Here is a 19532-nt window from a genome sequence, read left to right as displayed (position 1 = left end):
AACATAGGCTCTGAGTGTCAAGAATACAAGAATAACGTAGTTGAGATGTTCTGGTTTAAGGTATCCCAGGAAGTCTGCAGTCAAGGTGATAGCCAGGGCTGGAAAAATCACCTAGCTGCAGGCAAGAGGTTGTCAGTTTCTCCTTATATAGATAGTGCCATCTTCTGAACAAATGTTTTGAGGGAGGGTGCACATGACAGAGAGTGATGCCACGCTGCCTTGTCTAACCTAGTCACTAAGTCACATAGCACTCTTTCTGCTTTATTCAACTCATTAAAATCCAATCACTAAGTCCACCCCACCCTCAATGGGTGGGATTAAATAAAGGTGTGACTACAGGAGGATCACTGGAGGACTATCTGAAAGGCTAGCTTTCACAGAGCTCAAGAAGCTGCCAGAGGACTGGGTCCTTCTGATGCCTAAGGAGAATGACACATAGCTAAATGTGTCTGTGTGTGTGTGTGTGTGTGTGTGTGTGTGTGTGTGTGTTTAAGGAAGGTCTAGAAAACAGATTTCCAGCCTGGGCACTGTGGCTCGTGCCTATAATCCCAGCACTTTGGGAGGCCGAGGCAGGTGGATCACGAGGTCAGGAGATCGAGACCATCCTGTCTAAAACGGTGAAACCCCGTCTCTACTAAAAAAATAAAAAAATTAGTGGAGCGTAGTGGCGGGCGCCTGAAGTCCCTGCTACTTGGGAGGCCGAGGCCAGAGAATGGCATGAACCCGGGAGGCAGAGGTTGCAGTGAGTTGAGATTGCACCAGTGCACTCCAGCCTGGGCAACAGAGCGAGACTCCATCTCAAAAAATAATAATAAAATAAAACAAAATTAAAAAAAAAAAAACAGATTTCCAGACAATAGCCACACATTTCTCTTTTCCCACATGTCAAATATTTTGTCCATTGCAATTTATGTATTCATTTATTGGTGTTCGAGAACTCAGGTAGCTGTAAGAAAAAAATATATGTCTGTATTATAAAATAAAGTATATTATTTGGAAATAATTTGTTTGAAAACAGTAGAACTTCATTTGTATTACTAGAAACCACATCTATTTAAACACTATATTTCTCAATAAAATAAAAGGAAGAGCTAATTCATTTTAAAATATGAATGTATACATTTGGAGTGGTTGGAAAATCAATTTTGTCACTACTGAATGTGAATAAAGTTCTTATCTCTCAAGACAGTAATGAAATTATTAGCCAGGCCTCTTGATTCATGCCTATAATCCCAACACTTTGGGAGGCTGAGGTGAGATGATTGCTTGAGTTCAAGTGATTGAGACCAACCTGGGCAACACAGCAAGATCCCGTTTCTACAGACTTTTTCTTTTTCTTCTTCTTCTCTCTCTCTCTCTTTTTTTTTTTTTTAAATTAACTGGGCATGGTGGTGCATGCCTGTAGTCCCAACCATTCAGGAGGCTGGGACAGGAAGATTGCTTGAGCCTTGGAGTTCAAGACTGCAGTGAGCTGTAATCACACTATAAAAATAAAAACTTCAACTGAGTTAAATTTAAAAGAGTTTAATTGAGCAAAGAACAATTTGTGAATTGTACAACTTCCCAAGCCAGAGTAGGCTCAGGGACTCAAGCACAGCCATGTGGTGAAAGATTTGTGAATAGAAAAAGGAGAGTGACATACTGAAACTGGAAGTGAGGTACAGAAACAGCCAGATTGGTTATAGCTCCGTGTTTGCCTTATTTGAACACAGTTGTAACAGTTGGCCACATCCGATAAGCCAAAACTCAGTGATTGACACAAGAGTAGATTACAATCTGTTTATATTTCCATTTAGACTATAGTTCATGATGTACAGAGAAACTTTTAGGCCAAACTTAAAATATGTAAGGAGGCAGCTTTAGACTAAACTTGACTTAACAATGCCATTGCAATCAAGCATGAATGACAAAGTGATACTCTCTCTCTCTATATATATATATATTTATATAGATATATAATAAAATATATCCCTGTCTGTATATATAAAATAAAAGACTCTTGAGTCTTGATAAGAAGTTGTGTGTAGGTTATGAGGCCAACATCATCCTGATACCAAAGCCTGGCAGAGACACAACAAAAAAAGAAAATTTTAGACCAATATCCCTGATGAACATCGATGCAAAAATCCTCAATAAAATACTGGCAAACCGGATTCAGCAGCACATCAAAAAGCTTATCCACCATGATCAAGTGGGCTTCATCCCTGGGATGCAAGGCTGGTTCAATATTCGCAAATCAATAAACGTAATCCAGCATAGAAACAGAACCAAAGACAAGAACCACATGATTATCTCAATAGATGCAGAAAAGGCTTTTGACAAAATTCAACAGCCCTTCATGCTAAAAACGCTCAATAAATTCGGTATTGATGGAATGTATCTCAAAATAATAAGAGCTATTTATGACAAACCCACAGCCAATATCATACTGAACGGGCAAAAACGGGAAAATTTCCCTTTGAAAACTGGCACAAGACAGAGATGCCCTCTCTCACTACTCCTATTCAACATAGGGTTGGAAGTTCTGGCTAGGGCAATCAGGCAAGAGAAAGAAATCAATGGTATCCAGTTAGGAAAAGAAGAAGTCAAATTGTCCCTGTTTGCAGATGACATGATTGTATATTTAGAAAACCCCATTGTCTCAGCCCAAAATCTCCTTAAGATGATAAGAAACTTCAGCAAAGTCTCAGGATACAAAATTAATGTGCAAAAATCACAAGCATTCTTATACACCAGTAACAGATAAACAGAGAGCCAAATCAGGAATGAACTTCCATTCACAATTGCTTCAAAGAGAATAAAATACCTGGGAATCCAGCTTACAAGGGATGTAAAGGACCTCTTCAAGGAGAACTACAAACCACTGCTCAGTGAAATCAAAGAGGACACAAACAAATGGAAGAACATACCATGCTCATGGATAGGAAGAATCAATATCGTGAAAATGGCCATACTGCCCAAGGTGATTTATAGATTCAATGCCATCCCCATCAAGCTACCAATGACTTTCTTCACAGAACTGGAAGAAACGGCTTTAAACTTCATATGGAACGAGAAAAGAGCCCGCATTGCCAAGACAATTCTAAGTCAAAAGAACAAAGCTGGAGGCATCACGCTACCTGATTTCAAACTATACTACAAGGCCACAGTAACCAAAACAGCATGGTACTGGTACCACAACAGAGATATAGACCAATGGAACAGAACAGAGTCCTCAGAAATAATACCACACATCTGCAGCCATCTGATCTTTGACAAACCTGAGAGAAACAAGAAATGGGGAAAGGACTCCCTATTTAATAAATGGTGCTGGGAAAATTGGCTAGCCATAAGTAGAAAGCTGAAACTGGATCCTTTCCTTACTCCTTAAACGAAAATTAATTCAAGATGGATTAGAGACTTAAATGTTAGACCTAATACCATAAAAACCCTAGAAGAAAACCTAGGTAGTACCATTCAGGACATAGGCATGGGCAAGGACTTCATGTCTAAAACACCAAAAGCAACGGCAGCAAAAGCCAAAATTGACAAATGGGATATGATTAAACTAAAGAGCTTCTGCACAGCAAAAGAAACTACCATCAGAGTGAACAGACAACCTACAGAACGGGAGAAAATTTTTGCAATCTATGCATCTGACAAAGGGCTAATATCCAGAACCTACAAAGAACTCAAACAAATATACAAGAAAAAAACAAACAACCCCATCAAAAAGTGGGCAAAGGATATGAACAGACATTTCTCAAAAGAAGACATTCATACAGCCAACAGACACATGCAAAAATGCTCATCATCACTGGCCATCAGAGAAATGCAAATCAAAACCACAATGAGATACCATCTCACACCAGTTAGAATGGCAATCATTAAAAAGTCAGGCAACAACAGGTGCTGGAGAGGATGTGGAGAAATAGGAACACTTTTACACTGTTGGTGGGATTGTAAACTAGTTCAACTGTTATGGAAAACAGTATTGGGATTCCTCAAGGATCTAGAACTAGATGTACCATATGACCCAGCCATCCCACTACTGGGTATATACCCAAAGGATTATAAATCATGCTGCTATAAAGACACATGCACACGTATGTTTATTGCGGCACTATTCACAACAGCAAAGACTTGGAATCAACCCAATGTCCATCAGTGACAGACTGGATTAAGAAAATGTGGCACATATACACCATGGAATACTATGCAGCCATAAAAAAGGATGACTTTGTGTCCTTTGTAGGGACATGGATGCAGCTGGAAACCATCATTCTTAGCAAACTATCACAAGAACAGAAAACCAAACACCGCATGTTCTCACTCATAGGTGGGAACTGAACAATGAGATCACTTGGACTCGGGAAGGGGAAGTCCACATCACACACCGGGGCCTATCATGGGGAGGGGGGAGGGGGGAGGGGGGAGGGATTGCATTGGGAGTTATACATGATATAAATGATGAATTGAGGGGTGCTGACGAGTTGATGGGTGCAGCACACCAACATGGCACAAGTATACATATGTAACAAACCTGCACGTTATGCACATGTACCCTAGAACTTAAAGTATAATAAAAAAAGAAAAAAAAGAAAAAATAAAAGAAAAAGGAAAAAAAAATTTTAGGCTGGGTGCAGCGGCTCACGCCTGCAATCCCAGCACTTTGGGAAGCCAAGGTGGGTAGATCACTTGAGCCCAGGAGTTCCAGACTGACCTGGGCAACATGGTGAAACCCTGTCTCTACCAGAAATCAGAAAAATTAGCTGGGCATGGTGGTGCATGCCTGTAATCCCAGCTACTTGCGAGGCTGAGGTGAGAGGACCCCTTGAGACCGGGAGGCAGAGGTTGTAGTAAGCCAAGATCATGCCACTGTATCCCAGCCCAGGCAACAGAGCGAGACCCTTTCTCAAAATCAATAAGTAAATAAAATAAAATAGGCGAAGAGGATGACTGGATGTCCGACATCCACCACTTGCCTTTCATAGTCTTTGAGCTCCTCTCTAACTCTGCAAGTCATGATAAACTGGTCCTGGTGCTTGTGATTCTCATCCAGAGGAATGCAAACAACAGGATTCTATTCTTTTTTCCTGGCTGAATAATATTCCATTGTGTATATGTGCCACATTCTCTTTATCCAAAATAAAAAAAAAAAATTAAAAAATAAAAGAAAACAAAAAACAAAAACAAAAAAACAAAAGAAGTTATGTGTAGGTATTTCAGACCTACACCTTAAAATACAAAAAAAAGATAACTAAAACTTTTCAAAAGAAAGTTTTATATAATTTATATAGGTAAAACATTTTATAAAATTAATATTTAGACTTAAATTCACTATAGTTTATTTTCATTACTATAATTATATAATCAAAAATAAAATATTTTAAATTCTAAGTTCCTAATAATATTCCCATTTTTTTTAATTATTTTCTATGCATACCATGATGTTAAAAAGTGTGAGGCATTGTGTTATATTCCTCAGAAATAAGGAATTATGACGAAAGTATAAGACTACAGCAAAGATGTATAATTTTTCTCTTTGTCTGAATTAATAATGGAATCATGTGTACTAGAAGGAACTTTAGAGATAAACTAACAGTCAAAGTGAGATTTTCCAGATGAGAAAACAGAAACTCAGAAATTCAAGTGATATGTAAAACCACATGCCATGCCTAGTTACGTCAATACAACATAACAGACAAGCTTGGAAATTATCAAGGCCACTTATTTACATTACTCCAATATTTATATATATATATATATTTGTGCTGGTGATCCCTGTATAACTAAGGACATATTATTTAGCTTCTCACTACAGTTACTTAAATAATATGTGTATGCATAAATTAAAAAACTCTTAACAGCTGAAGGATGGCTAGATGACTTACGAATGAGAACACTAAAATCCATTTACACTCAAAGGTCTTAAAGTTGGTAAGATTGAAATACCACTAGAATCTAGTTCACCCAGATGTGTATTATTTTTGTTGAATTATAGTTGTTCTTTCAGTGCCTACATTTATGAAGTGGATAATATACTACTGTTTAAAATTTGTCAATCTTGAACTCTATTTCCAATCTTAGAATTATATAGCAGTTATTTGAAAGAGTGCATTAATACAGTACTTGCAATTGCAAAACTAGATCCCATTGATATTTAACTGATGTAAAATATAGTTCAAATAAAGATGATACGGAGCCGGGTATGTTATTCATGGTTGTCAATGGGAATCACTTTTAAGGCAATTATGGCATCTATACAACACATAAATTTTGACTGACATTTTTATTTGACATATTCTAAATTAAAACATATCTCATATACTTCCATATTTTTCAATAAATTTTTTGTTTAATAATTAAAAAGAAGTTGCCATTATATTTCATGTAAGCTAAGATTTTTACACTCTGAATAATTCCTTTTTAAATATTATAACCTAAAAGTAAATGATGGCTAACTGCTTCCTATAGATTTTGATTGCTTCCCCCCTCGGTATTATTATGATTAAAATAAAAATATTTTCACATTATCAATTATTTACTTTAGCTTATTTTAGAGTCATAGAGATAGCATGTGTTATTTAACACAATTAATCATGATAAAAATAATTATTACTTTACAGGATTTTATATTCTGTATATTCATAGATGACTATATTGTTATGTCATATTTCATTTCTTTTTTTTTTTTTTTTTTTTTTGAGACGGAGTCTCGCTCTGTGGCCCAGGCTGGAGTGCAGTGGCCGGATCTCAGCTCACTGCAAGCTCCGCCTCTCGGGTTTACGCCATTCTCCTGCCTCAGCCTCCCAAGTAGCTGGGACTACAGGCGCCCACCACCTCGCCCAGCTAGTTTTTTGTATTTTTTTAGTAAAGACGGGGTTTGACCGTGTTAGCCAGGATGGTCTCCATCTCCTGACCTCGTGATCCGCCCGCCTCGGCCTCCCAAAGTGCTGGGATTACAGGCTTAAGCCACCCAGCCCGGCCATATTTCATTTCTTTTGACACCTTAATTTAGAAAAAAAATGTTTTCAGGTCTCTGTGACTTTTAAAAAATGAGCTGGATGATGACTATTTTTTACCAATGGTAACAAAAAACAAATTAATAAAGAGGACGAAAGATGCTCAAATTGAAAAGAGATATTTAGAGAAGATCAATGTAATATATTTCCACAAATTTCTCAATAAAGTTGTGAATGGATATCATGTTTCTCTCACATAAATCTTACCATATAACAACTATCTGATACAGGATATTTTCCGTCTCTCATTGAAATATTATATCTTCATCTGTTTTTTAAATGTAGTTTTCTTCCTTTCTAGTGCCTTTTGAAAATCAGAGTCTTTTTAAGAAAGTAGTACTTACCACAAATTGAGCTGTGAAAATAGCAGGAGGTTTTAAGACAGCTAATAGGGACTAAATTTGGTAGTTACAAGATGATATAATCAGACACATGGAAAAATTAGAGAAAGTTATTAAAGTGGAATTACTTTCAGTTAGTAGAAAAAGACCGTCACAGAGTCTTCATCCAGGTCGGTGAGTTACTTTGTTCTTTTGTTGTTTTTGGTTTTCTGTTGAGTCATTAGTAGAGACTGAAGTAGTTAAAGCAGAAATGACAATGAAAAGTAAACAGTCACCTTCTCCTAATTAATAGAAAACAGTGTAACCAGTGTGATATGTTCCACTTACAAAAATTTTCCACAAAATCCAGAGATGACAAAAAAGTATGTTTTCAGACTAGACTATTTTGGCTTAGCTCTGGAGCCTCCCATTCCAGTCAGCCATAAGTAACCAAATACATAAATAAAATAATAATATAATATTATCCAGTTAATCAATCAAATTTTAATTTGTGTGATCATTTCAGTTCAACTTTCCTTCTCAGAAGTGTGAGGTAGGCCAGGCATGGTGACTCATGCCTGTAATCCCAGCACTTTGGGAGGGCTAGGTGGGCAGATCATGAGGTCAAGAGATTCAGACCATCCTGGCCAACATGGTGAAACCTCATCTCTACCAAAAATAGAAAAATTAGCCGGGAGTGGTGGCACGTGCCTGTAGTCCCAGCTACTCAGGAGGCTGAGGTAGGAGCATCGCTTGAACCCGGGAGGCGGAAGTTGCAGTGAGTCGAGTTTGCGCCACTGCAATCCAGCCTGGTGACAGAGCAAGACTTCATCTCAAAAAAAAAAAAAAAAAGAAGTGTGAGGGTGTGAGGTGGGGAGGGGAGGGCACATGCCCATGCTTTGGTCTGAATGAAATTCCATTCTGCAATACAAATGTCCACATGTTCAAGTTGGAACTGGTAAATCTTTTCACAAAAAGAAAAAGAGAAAGAAAAAAAGAAACTCTTTGTAGCACTTACCAATTTTTTGTGGCATGCATATCCTCAGTTTCAAGCTAACAATGCTTGAAACCTCCTGTTTTCAACCATCAGCTATCCCAAGCCTGTAAGGGGCCAGCTTCAGCACATCCCTGGTTTGATTTCTGAGCACAGATGGAACTAGGTTCTGACTTCTTGCACCCTGCTAGGATGCAGGAAGTCAGAGCCTAGTTCCAAATCATGCAATCATGCCTTTTTTAAAAAAAAAAATGAAAGAACATATACACCAACACCCCACCCTTACAGAGCTTTTGGCCCACATGCCGATGAGATATTCATGTTCTTCAGGGACAAGAGAAGCTTCTTCTCAGGCTTCCTCCAAGCCCATGAGAGGAAAACAAAAGCAAAACACAGATAACCACACCCTGGAAAGACATTGAATATGGTCCATTCACCAACCAGAAGGATGTAGAAAGGACAGTGTGTCTCATTGTTATGACTCCTGAACATTCTTTCCCAGCTCTCTCTGATCTCATCTTTCTCTCATTCACCTCTTAATCTTTTATAATATGATGGGTGTAGGGATGTTTGCAAAGGAAGGTTTTATTTTTATAATCACCCCATTGTTTCTCTACTGTACTGCAAAATCTATGATGGTGAATTATCAAAAGTTCTAATACTTGTGCCATTAGAATCCTAGAAGAATAAATTTAAAAGATTGGTTCAGAAAAATACTTGAAAAAATACTGACCAAAACTTCCAAAATTTGGTAAAAGATACAATGGAGTAGTAAGTCGAAATGATTTTATAATTTGGCAACAGAGGTGAGAAAAATGTGTACTTATTTATCTCAGACAAGGACATAAAGACATTATTATAGCTACTTTTTTCTGGCTAAACAGGTTATGGAAAGACTTAGGAAGTTAACTGGAGATATGGAATAATCAAACTTTTAGATATTTTCAAACATAATATTTGCAGTAAAACATGTACTCTATTTTAATAGCAAATTACACCACGCAGAAGAAATAATTGGTAAACCTGAATACATAGCAAGAAAGCTATTTAAAGAAAAAAACCTAGAGAGAAAAGACATTTAAAAAATAAAGATAGCCACAGTGAATGGTGAAACAACTTCCAACGCCCTAAATTCGGCGCAGTTGGAGAATTTCAAACACGGAGAGAGGATTGCAGGAAACATTAAAAATAAATAAATAAACTGATAGATCCAAGAAGCTAAATTAACCCCAAGCATAAGAAGTTTAAGCAGAACTATACACCAAGACACACCTTGGTCAAATTGCTTAACCAGTGATAAAGAAATAATCCTAAAAGCAGCTGAAGAGGAAAAAGATGGAGGAACAAAGAATAACAGCATAATTCTTATCAGAAATAATTGAGGCCCAAAGACAATGAAGAAATATCTTTAAATAATTTGAAAAAGTAATAAGCTTTAATCTAGATTTCTGAAACTGGGAAAAAAACTTCAAAAACAGACAAAATGAAAATATATTCAAACAAAAAAACTTAAAGAATTCATTACTGAAAGAGCTGTTATAAAAAATAATAAAGTAAATCTTCCTAGCAGAAGGAAAATGGTAACAGAGGGAAATCCATATCAATACAAAAAATCAATACAAAAAACCAATACAAAAAAATGAAGATTTATTTATGGAAAATGGTAAATACTTGAGTACATATGAAAGACTTTTCTGATTATTAAAGCTCTTAAAATTGGTAATTGATCATTTATGACTAAATTACAATATATATTGATAATATTATGCAATGCTATAAAAATATATAGAAATAAAATGTATGACGAAAATATCACAAACCCAAGAGTTAATTGGAAGTATACTGCTACAACTGAAGTCAAACAATGTTGCTTGAAGCTAGACTATAATAAGGATATTTAGTAGGAAACTGAAATTCAGAATAAAGAGTAAAAACTAGTAAATCACAATAAATCCAGAAAAAAGAGAAACATAATAAACTAGCATAAGAGATGTCATAATAAAAAATAATTAAGCAACCTAAAAGAAGAGAGAAAATGAAAAAAAGAGAGAACAAAGAATCAAGAGTCAAAAGAGAAAACAAATAGCAAACTGGCAGATTCAAACACAGCTATATCACCACTCCTATTAAATGTGAAGAGTGTACACACCTCAATTAATACTCCAAGCTTGTCAGATTCGATACAAATAAGAACCAATTATATGCTCTGGATAAAAGGTTCACTTTAAATGCAAACACACAGATAGATTAAAAGGGAAAAGATGGGAAAAAACATCATTCTAACATTGGTCAAAAGAAAACAGAAATGTCTGGATTAATATTAGACAAAGTTGACTTGGAAACAAAGAGTATAGACAGAGGAGAGTCACTTTAAAATGATAGAGGTTAAACCACCAAGAGGCAATACCAATCCTAAATGTTCATACATCAAATCACAGAGCTTCAAAATACATACTAAAACCTGATTAACTGCAGAAATGGACAAATCTACCAGAAATCTGTAAACATTTTAAATTTTTTTATTAATAATTAATAGAATGAACAGAAAAATAGGTAAGTATATAGGACACTTGAGCAACACTATTGACCAACTTTACCTAAATCAAAATTATAAAACACCACACACACGTAGCAACAAAAGCAGGTTGGAAAGCAATGCTTAAAATTTGTTATATAACATTTTTGTTCACAATATTTACAATTTTATAAACCCTAAAGTGCCTTAAAATTCATTTTACCAAACTGAAGTCGGTAAAATGGTGTTGATTTTTACTTTCCTTCTTTATATTTTAAACGTTTTTTAACGAGAAATATATATGTGTGTGTGCATATGTATATTACACATACATACACATACACACATATATTAATATATGTGTGATATATATGTCATATATCAGTTTCCTGCTTCTTTCTTCTTAACTTTAGCCACTTTTTGTGCATGTCTAGCCTGATATGCAACTCTCAGTTCTGCATCTGTTTGCCTAAAAGTGTTCAGGGGCCACTGGGGACCACTCTTCACATGTTCCCAGGAGGCTGGGAACTGCTAGGGAGTTAATGCCACCCGGGAACTGTGCTCTACCAATGACAGGCTGAAGTTAATGGGTAAGGACCCTAGCCCTCCCTTCTACAGCATGGGCTAACTCCTACAGCATGGGCTAACAGGTTTCTCCCAGAATCCTGTAATGGCATGAAGTCCCATTTACTCACAGTGATAAAATAATGCAACCTTTGATGATTTTGTTTCCTTCCTTCTCTGGTCAGAAAAATGACAATAAAGTTATCTCTTTTAAAAAATACAAGCAACAGAGAATACATCGATTTAGATATATTGAGTTGAAAAATTGTAAAATTGATAGAAATCATCTTTAAATACTGCCAGCTTTTTAAAAACAAAAATGTGTTTATTTTTTGCTGAGAATTAAGAGGTCAGTAGTTTGATATGTGGCCTAAGGGAAATTAAAAAGCTTCTAAACAGCCACTGTGCGCAACACAGTGAGTCTTCTGGTTTCAAAATATAAATAAATGATATATAAGTAAAGAATCTGACAAAAATCTCTAAAAATTCATACAAATGAAATTCAATACAGTAATTTTTATTTATTAATTTATTTTGAAACAGATTCTCACACTGTCTCCCAGGCTGGAGTGCAATGGCGGGATCTCGGCTCACCACAACCTCCGCCTTCCAGGTTCAAGTGATTCTCCTGCCTCAGCCTTCCAAGCAGCTGGGATTACAGTCATGTGCCACCACGCATGGCCAATTTTTTGTATTTTTAGTAGAGATATAGTTTCACTATGTTGGCCAGGCTGGTCTTGAACTCCTGACCTTGTGATCCACCCATCTTATTTCAATTATTTATTTGTATAGTAAGATTGTTAAGCATAAGATACAATTTTGCACAATTTTGCTTGTACATATAACTTTTCCTTCAAAAATACGATCCCAAATGATAAATTTCAGTTTTCGCAGTGTGCTCCAACTTCACACATTGACAACCAGGTGATAATTCTTAGCTCTTATTTATATTTGTTAATTACAATTAATTAGTTTAAAATAAATGAGTTGAGTTTTCTTCCATCTCTGTGATTTTCAGTAGAGACTTTCACACCTTTTCCTCATTCATAAAAATAAATAGAAAATTCAAGTTTTGACATCTAAAGTAATATTAGTAGAATCGTAAGGCTCATTATTCTGATTTTTACCCCCACCCCAGAAATCCTTTTTAAAGCCTCTACTAAAATGAAAAATAAACCTATAAAAACGTTAATATGTGAAAGAAATAAACCGGTTATTACTCAAAAATGATGTGTGAACATACATTCATATAAATTATCACATTTAATCTTTATCTCAAATTGAAGGTCAGAAGATAATTAGATTTGTTCCTGGCCACACAGTTATCTGAGTCCAATGTTATTGCATGTTTTCCACAGAAGTTAATGTAGTCATTACGGCTAACAAAAGTCAGAATAGCATTTGAAACCAAGTCTGAGGTTAGAGACTGGCTCTTTTTTCTGTCTCATGAAGCCTCTTAGCAACAGAAAACATGCTATTAAAACAACCTTTTATGGGGGGGGTTATTACCATGGGCAACTTGGTGTATAGTAAGCTCTTTACATGCTTATTTTATCGTTTTTTCATATCAATCTTTTGCAGTTGAATGAAACTGAAGCACAGAAATCTTAATGCTTATTCACGTTACACATGAACATGGCGGGTAATTGGTAAAACTGGAATTTAAATTAGGATATGTCTCTCTCCAAAGCCTGTAGAGTTTATCTTTTTCTGACACTTCTAAAATTTTATTTTTGTTGTACTGAAAGCATAGGCTGTAACAACTGATCTATTTCAAAAATTCTGATTTCTAAAATATTTTCTGTCACTGTGTATCACCCACGTCACCTTTATTATTTTGTACACATTTAGGCATTAATGTTAGTTGTACAAATAATACATTATAAAGGTTTTTTTTTTAATTTATTTCATACTACGTAGATTGACACTTTTTCTCCTAACAACTGATCCTTTATGCATTTAAGTTTTCTTTTTTCCAGAGAAGATTCTCCTCAACTAAACCACTGAGTTGGAACTCTATGTTCCTCTTCAGAAACATATATTGCTTCTTATAAAGTGAAATTTTCAGATCCTTGTATTTCTCACTAATATTAGTTTTATGTTGTCAATTTTTCTTTTTTGTCTTACTTACACTATATTTACATCTGATTTATGTTCCAGTTATTTTAATCTTTACTTATGGGTTACCTAGTACTTCTCTCACTTTCTGCTCTAATATGTTATCCGGTAGACTATACGTTTTCTTCTGCCCAACAGATACACTGCTCTGTTGCCCAGAGCAGACTTGGCACTATTAGGCATCTCTGGTTTTTTTATTTGTTTGTTTGTTTTGTATTCACGGACTTGCTAAATTACTTTTTTTTTTTTTTTTTTTTTGAGACGGAGTCTCGCTCTGTCGCCCAGGCTGGAGTGCAGTGGCCGGATCTCAGCTCACTGCAAGCTCCGCCTCCCGGGTTTACGCCATTCTCCTGCCTCAGCCTTCCGAGTAACTGGGACTACAGGTGCTCTAAACTACTTTAAACCTGAAAATCAATGGTATTACAATCACAACATATAAATTATTTAACTTTCACTCATTTCCTTAGTACTAAACTGAAGATAATTTCTCAGCCTTCCTTCCTTTGTCAGAAAATAAACTTGAGACAAAGGCTCATGTAAAGAATATTTTACTGGAGTCCTAGAGCAGTTCAGGGGTCAGGAATAAGAGAGAAGAGAGTAAAGCAGGGATGTGTTATTGAGTTGGCCACAGGATTTTCTGAGATAACACAGGTCCAAGCACTTGAGGGAGAAAGGGAAAACATTTATACACTGGCTCCCATCCCACCGATCGAACATTTTAGCCACACCACATCCACTTCCCCGTACTTTCAGGTTACACATGCTGGGTTCCAGTCACATTCTTGTTTCTGTCAAGTAGGAAGTTCCTTGGTCTGAGAGAAGAGTCATAAAGTAGTACCTGGGAGAGGCTGTTGATACATGGAACCTACTTATATCTGGCTGGAGCTCAGGCAGGGCTGGCTGATGCAGCAGTAGGGCTATAAAAGGCTATAAAAATCTGAAATGGTGCATAAGAGATCTCTGGTACAAAAAAAGCGGAGAATTGATAGATATACTTTCAGTAAATTCGGAAACATTTTCCCTAAAATCAATTAATTCTGGTGATATTCCAATTCATTTATATTCAAAATCACAAATTTTGTTTTCATAATGAAATTTGTCATCTATTCAGTCTTACTCTGCTTCATACTCAATCCTTACCTGGTCCGTGTTATAGATAGGATTGTTGTTCTTGATTTACACTGAAGAAAATTAGAAAATTTGTGCAAATTTCAGCCTTTGTCTGCTATTGTAGGCTATATAGAGATACAGATTACATTCAAGTTTCAAGTGTATTTGAGTTAATGTTTTTATAAAAACAGAGCTTACAAGCAACTCAGTCTGAAAATTTTGTTTTAAAACATACCAAATTGGAATAAGATCCAGGAAAACATTAAAATAAGGCATATTTTTAGCAACTTTCGTCACCTTGTAACCATCCTAGTGAGACCTGGGTTTTGTCTCAAATTATAGAGCCTATAATTTGTGTTCAAATTTTCTAGTGTTTATTATCAATCCCCAATTTTTTAGCATATTTTGCCAAAATACATGAGATCTTCCCTTTGATACATGCTTCTACTTTTCTAGCTTTTCTTATAGAAAGATAGTCTCAATTTATCACAAAGGCATTATTTTACTTACTTGTCCATCATCTTGAATAAAAGGTAAATTTTTTACTTTCTGTATTTAAAATAAATATTTTTCCAGTGTCAGACTCACTACAATAATTTTTGCAATACAGTCGAGAAGCAATGAGGTGATTATAAAAATAAAACTTTTTTTTCTTTTTTTTTTTTATACAAACATCCCTAACCACTTCGCATATTATAAATGACACAGATGTGACTAAAAGAGAGATCAGACTATAGGAAGCTGAGAGAGAAAGTCCGGGAAGCCTAAGAATGAGGCACATTCTCTGCTTATTCTTAAAAAGTAAAAAAATAACCGATGCTGGTGAGGTTGTAGAGAAAAAGAAATACTTATACACAGTTGGGGAAAGTATAAGTTAGCTCAACCATTGTGGAAGACAGTGTGGTGATTCCTTAAATACCTAAAGACAAAAACATCATTCTACCCAGCAATCCCCACCCTGGGTATACACCCAAAGGAATATGAGTCATCTATTATAAAGACACATGCACACGTATGTTCACGGCAGCACTATTTACAATAGAAAAGACATGGAATCAGCCTGAATGCCCATCAATGACAGGTTGGATAAAGAAAGTGTGTTCATATCCTTTGCCCACTTTTTGATACAGACATTTCTCAAAAGAAGACATCCATACAGCCAACAGACACATGAAAAAATGCTCATCATCACTCGCCATCAGAGAAATGCAAATCAAAACCACAATGAGATACCATCTCACACCAGTTAGAATGGCAATCATTAAGAAGTCAGGAAACAACAGGTGTTGGAGAGGATGTGGAGAAATAGGAACACTTTTACACTGTTGGTGGGATTGTAAACTAGTTCAACCATTATGGAAAACAGTATGGCGATTCCTCAAGGATCTAGAACTAGATGTACCATATGACCCAGCCATCCCACTACTGGGTATATACCCAAAGGATTATAAATTACTCTACTACAAAGACACATGCACACGTATGTTTATTGCGGCACTATTCACAATAGCAAAGACTTGGAATCAACCCAAATGTCCATCTGTGACAGACTGGATTAAGAAAATGTGGCACATATACACCATGGAATACTATGCAGCCATAAAAAAGGATGAGTTTGCGTCCTTTGTAGGGACATGGATGCAGCTGGAATCCATCATTCTTAGCAAACTATCACAAGAAGAGAAAACCAAACACCGCATGTTCTCACTCATAGGTGGGAACTGAACAATGAGATCACTTGGACTCGGGAAGGGGAACATCACACACTGGGGCCTATCATGGGGAGGGGGGAGGAGGGAGGGATTGCATTGGGGAGTTATACATGATATAAACGTCATGCACATGTACCCTAGAACTTAAAGTATAATTAAAAAAAAAACAAAACAAAACAAAACAAAACAAAACAAAAAAAAAAAAAAAAAAGAAAGTGTGGCACATATACACCATGGAATACTATGCAGCCATTAAAAAGAACAAGATCATGTTCTTTGCAAAAACATGAATAGAGCAGGAGGCCATTATCCTTAGCAAATCAACACAGGAACAGAAAACCAAATACTGCATGTCTTCACTTTTAACCGGGAGCTAAATGATGAGGACACATGAACATATGATGGGGAACAATACACACACTGTGGCCTATTGGAGGCATGGGGGAGGAGAGAGAAGATCAGGAAAAATAGTTAATGAACACTAGGCTTAATACCTGAATGATGAAATAATCTGTACAGCAAGTCCCATGACACACATTTAAACTATGTAACAAACCTGCACACTATGCCTGAACTTAAAATAAAAGATACAAAACAAAAAAAGAAAATTTTTAGCCATGCACTTGTGTCTCTTCCTCCCTTAACAGCACAGGGGGAAGAAATCAACTGGAGGGAGAGCACATCAGTCTGAATCATCTCAGATTCCAATACTCTCAATTTTAAAATATGTCTGTCTATATCTTTTGATCACCCATACCCAGAGAAACTCTATCTCAAGTAGAAGGTATACTGTTGATCAGCTCAGATGTGCTTGACTGTCAGGATCCAGTCAGTGCCCCTTCTAAGAGCAGCCCTCTGGTTTACAGAATGTCCCACTAGTCTTGAGAAACAATATAGCATAGCTGGTAAGAGACTGCATACTAGCACATCAGACGTTTATGACCTGTTGTGAGAGTTACTTAACATTTCTCTGCCTCAGTTTCCTTATATAGGGCATCTCCAGGTTTTTGCATGATCATCAATAACTTTAGACACCTCCTGTGCCCCAACTTATATAAAGCATGGACTGTGCAGTCAATACCACTATGCAATAACCCAAGGTGAAATTTGGTAAAGATTTTATATTGGCGTTCTCTAGAGAGATAGAATTAATAGGAGAAATGTGTGTGTGTGTGCGTGTGTGTGTGTGTATATATATATATATATATATATATATGTATAGGGGAGTTTATTAAGTATTAATTTACATGATCACAAGGTCCCACAGTAGGTTGTCTGCAAGCTGAGGAGCAAGGAGAGCCAGTCTGAATCCCAAAACTGAAGAACTTGGAGTCCGATGTTGGAGGGCAGGATGCATCCAGCATGAGAGAAAGACATAAGCTGGGAGACTAGGCCAGTCTCTATTTTTCACATTTTTCTGCCTGCTTTATATTCGCTGGCAGCTGATTAGATTGTGGCCTCCAGATTAAGGGTGGATCTGCCTTTGCCAGCCCACTGACTCAAATGCTAATCTCCTTTGGCAACACCCTCACAGACAAACCCAGGATCAATACTTTGTATCCTTCAATCCAATCAAGTTGACATTCAGTATTAACCATCACAGATGTAAACATGAAAGTGAAATAAAAAAAAAAAAAGTGAAGGGAGATAAAGCAAAAAACAAACAAACAAAAAAGAATGAGGCACATTCTCTCATTCCTCCTTCCTCTTTGTAGAGGAGCGGGTCATATTCAACGTGTCTTCATGGTGAAGGCTGCTGCTTGCTGTGCTATGAATAGTATAATCCTTTGCTTCTGATCTTGGAGTCTGTATCTTCTGTCAGCATCCATGAAACTGGCAGGCTAACTTCTTGGTTTGAAAGTAGTATAAAATCTCAGGACTTTCAGTTCTTGATAGTTCTGGCAATAAGACTGGGAGGTTGAAGAAATGTGGCTTTCAGAAAAAGAGTATGATGATCTCATAGGCTGATTGATTAACACGATTTGAAGAAAGTTCATGGAAATTGGTAAAGGGTATTTTCACTACATTTTATAGTCAGTTTGATAATAAAAGTTCCTCTACTTTATTACATGATAATGAGCAGAATCTGGGAGAGAGGTACAGGTCAATACCTGGAAATAGGTTGAAAGACAGCTGCTCAAATGTTGCATTGACAATGTCAGTGCAAATGTCCTTGTCAATCTGGGCAGGCAAAAATTTCTGCCATCTTTCAGACAACCGTTACAAAGACATGAACCTACAGTGAGCATGAAAGGAATAAAAGTTGTGACTGCTCCAGCTAGCAACATGGTGAATCATTAGAACTTCAGCTGGTGTCCATGGGAGATGAGAGCACAAACAATGTATCATTTGTTAAAATAATGGAAACATCTGGGCCATTTTACAACCCAACTCCTTCTGCAGGCTATCATGCTAATATTAGGTTCATTTTGAGATTTTTGCAATGGATTTTGACTGCCATGAGGAGGGCTCTCCTGAAAAGATTTTCCTTAAATAGAAAAATTCCTGTGGAAAACCACAGATAGAGGCACTGACTAGTTTTCAAGTTCTTATTGTCTAGATTGAGTTTACAATGCCAATGAATACACAATGAAGGTGACCTGCTAGATCAAGGGTCAGCAAATATTTTTGAAAGGGCAATAAAGTAAATATTTTGGGCTTTTAGAATATATAGCTTCCATTACAACTATTTAACAGTGCCTCTGTCATACAAAAACTGCCACAGACAATACACAGATGATCGTGGCTGTGTTTTGATAAAACTTTATTTACAGAAACAGATGGCCAACCTAGAGGCCGTAATTTGTTAAAGAATGAGAAAGTAATATGATGAATGCCTGATAAATTATTGTGGTGAGCTCCATTGCCTTGGAAAATTGTAGATCTCACATTAAAGCTGGGTGAAAACTGAAAAGGTGTTATCATAACGATGTGGCATCCAGTGTCTCAGGTTGAAATTGACTTCTTTAAACAATTTCTCCCCTATGAGTGAAGCCTGAGTCAACCAGATGTCACATGTCTACATCTCTGTCAAACGCATTACGGTTGTGGCTGCCACGTTAAAGGCCACTCAAGGCTGAAGTAGATGTTCTTGCCACTCAATATAGAGTAGTGGGCAAACTTTAAATAGTGAAGTTTGCTTGGCTGAACCACAAGAACCTTGCTTACTGAGGTGGAATCACACATTTCACCGTG

General features: G+C 36.5%; 1 long non-coding RNA gene across 1 annotated transcript in view; it reads right to left on the bottom strand.

Annotated features, from left to right (window-relative positions):
• The window catches only part of LOC117064438, a 41828-nt gene extending 33336 nt beyond the window's left edge, over window positions 1-8492 (bottom strand). Inside the window, exons 1-2 of the long non-coding RNA XR_004429456.1 lie at window positions 8343-8492; window positions 7474-7554 (exon numbers count right to left, since the gene is read on the bottom strand). This is a non-coding gene — a long non-coding RNA (uncharacterized LOC117064438). The remainder of the gene's footprint in view (window positions 1-7473; window positions 7555-8342) is intronic.
• Between the last annotated feature and the right edge of the window lie 11040 nt (window positions 8493-19532).

The sequence above is a fragment of the Trachypithecus francoisi genome, unplaced genomic scaffold (genome assembly GCF_009764315.1).
Source record: "Trachypithecus francoisi isolate TF-2019V2 unplaced genomic scaffold, Tfra_2.0 Lachesis_group2, whole genome shotgun sequence".
Classification (NCBI taxonomy): Eukaryota; Metazoa; Chordata; class Mammalia; order Primates; family Cercopithecidae; genus Trachypithecus; species Trachypithecus francoisi.
This window is presented reverse-complemented; position numbering and strand designations above follow the sequence as displayed.